The 2,321-nt window shown below is 67.6% G+C and overlaps 1 long non-coding RNA gene across 1 annotated transcript in view; it reads right to left on the bottom strand.

The window, feature by feature from the left end:
• Window positions 1-1,189: 1,189 nt before the first annotated feature.
• The window catches only part of LOC113407841, a 24,492-nt gene continuing 23,360 nt past the window's right edge, over window positions 1,190-2,321 (bottom strand). The window contains exon 3 of the long non-coding RNA XR_003370123.2: window positions 1,190-1,272. This is a non-coding gene — a long non-coding RNA (uncharacterized LOC113407841). The remainder of the gene's footprint in view (window positions 1,273-2,321) is intronic.

Here is a 2,321-nt window from a genome sequence, read left to right as displayed (position 1 = left end):
GGATTACAGCGGGAGCTGTATAGTGTACAGTGTTTTTAAAAATCTGCCTCTAGCCTCTGCAGTGGCTGAGAACAGGTGGAGAAGGTGCCGCCAGGAGCAGGCAAAGGATTGGCCAGCGTTGGTGTTTGGCTGAACCCCCGCAGCTCCCCAGCTCAGGAGTTTGGGGTTCGACTCGTGATTACTGATTGGTCAGACGGGTGGACAAGACTGGAGGGGGGCGTATCTGGCGGGATTAAGGGCTGCGCCCCTGGCTCAGGGAGGCGGCCGAGGAGCTCTGAACAGCTGGGCTGTCAGAAACTGGAGCCAGCAGCCTGCCTGTCAGAGGCTGGAGAGGAGCCGGAAAGCCCCATCCGGCGCCAGAAGAGGCCCCGCTGTGAGGGGTGTTACAAAGCCCTGCCCCCAGGCGAGGGGGCAGCTGGCTGGCTGGCTGGCTGTCTGCGCTGGTCCCTCTGTGACCCACGCTCAGAGCAGCCCAGGAAGGCGACCCCCCCCATGCGCACACCCCCACTCGTGCCCACGCCAGCATCACCCATACAGGCATGCACCCACCATGCAACGGCATGCCCATCCCTCGCCCCCCCAAAGAGAGAACCTCCCACCTGCACACACACACACAGCCAGCACGGCCGCCCCTGGGTGGGCACGCATGTGCGCACACAACCCTCCACCCCCTCCACACCCTGTCCGCAGCCACCTCCCCCACCCGTCACTGAGCCACAAGGTCTGTGCCACGCCCCAGCTTTTCAACAGTGGGGCAGCCCCCCAAGGGTCCCACTCTCCCTTCGGGGCAGGCTCTGCAGCCTCCCCACCTCCTAGACTGAGCCTCTGGGTGCCAGCAGCCCCCCCTGCTGCCCCCCGAGAGCTCTGCCCAGCCAGGCAGCTGAGAGAGACCTTGGGCAGAGGCGTGGCCATGCTCCAGCGACTCGCGCCCCCAGCCCCGCCTCACACCCCCCCCCGCCCACGCTGAGCCCCCCACTTACCCCCTCCCACCCCCTCTTCACCCTGCCACCCTTGCTGAGCTGGAGCTGCCGGGATCCCCCTGGCAGGGGCATGTGCCCTGGACAGCTCACACTTCCCCCCAGCTGTGGGCACTTGTGGGAGAGGAGCCCCGCAGCCCCTCAGACCCAGGACAGGCAGGTCCAGTCTCCGCACGTCCCTGAGGTGAGGCTCTGCTCACCGGTTCTGCACCATGTTCATCACCATCCAGTCGGAGGGATACACCGTCTTGCCGATCAGGTCCTTGAACAGGATGAAGGTCTCCATGAGAAAGTCCTGCCAAGTAAGGAGGCCCTGTTAGGAGCCAGGGTGCTGCAGTTGCCTGTGGGCCCCGGGGGTGCCCGGGGGTGAGGGTGCCCAGGCCAGGCAGGGCGAGCTGCCTGAGGATGGAGGTGAGGCTGACGGGCAGGGGAAGCAGCGAGAGGATGGGGCGCCCGGGGGTGAGGGTGCCCAGCCCGGGCAGGGCGAGCTGGCTGAGGATGGAGGTGAGGCTGACGGGCTGGGGAAGCAGCGAGAGGATGGGGCGCCCGGGGGTGAGGGAAGGGTTTGCCCATCTCTTCAGGGCTCTCGTAGGGCCCCAAGAGCAAAGTGTCTCCTCCCTGGCCTGGGACTGGGCTGCGCCAGCTCCTCCCCCATGCACCAGCCTGTCTCTAGCTGGCGTCGCCACCACGGCCTCTGGCGCGAAGCTGCAGCTGAGTCTGGCGGCACTGGCTCCTGGCTCACTCCCGGGGCCACATTGCGAGCCCAAGGGCAGGAGACTGGCCAGGCTCAGGGGACACTGGCCCTGCTCACCCGCTGTCCGGGGCAGGGACGCAGACATGCTTCCTGGCTCTGGGGCTGCCAAGCATGAGCTCAGCTCAGCCCTCCCCTGCTGCGACCCTCCCCAGCCAGCAGCAGGGGATCAGGCCAGCTGCCCGCTTGGCAGGGCACCACAAGGGGGGGTGAAGAGGGCACAGCGTCCCCCCACCCTCACACACTGGGTCCAAGCTTGTCCCCAGTCGGTCCCTCGGAGGCAGCATGGGGCGAGCGGGCAGGTCTCTTCCCTCTGCCCACCGAGAACAGGAACAACAGCAGAGGCGTCGGGCTGGGGGGTGCCAAGGACACAGAGCTGGCAGTGGGGGTGCCATGGGGGGGGTGCCGAGGAGCTGGAGCTGGGGTGCCGTGAGGGAGGGGGTGCCGAGGAGCTGGCTCTGGGGTACTGTGGGGGAGGGGGTGCCGAGGAGCTGGAGGTGGGGTGCCGTGGGGGAGGGGATGCTGAGGAGCTGGCTCTGGGGTACCGTGGGGGAGGGGGTGCCGAGGAGCTGGAGGGGGGGTGCCGTGGGGGA

Source organism: Terrapene carolina, unplaced genomic scaffold (genome assembly GCF_002925995.2).
Source record: "Terrapene carolina triunguis isolate 2854851 unplaced genomic scaffold, T_m_triunguis-2.0 Scaffold431, whole genome shotgun sequence".
Classification (NCBI taxonomy): Eukaryota; Metazoa; Chordata; order Testudines; family Emydidae; genus Terrapene; species Terrapene triunguis.
Note: the sequence above shows the minus strand (reverse complement) of the source record. Positions and strands in the feature narration are given on the sequence as shown.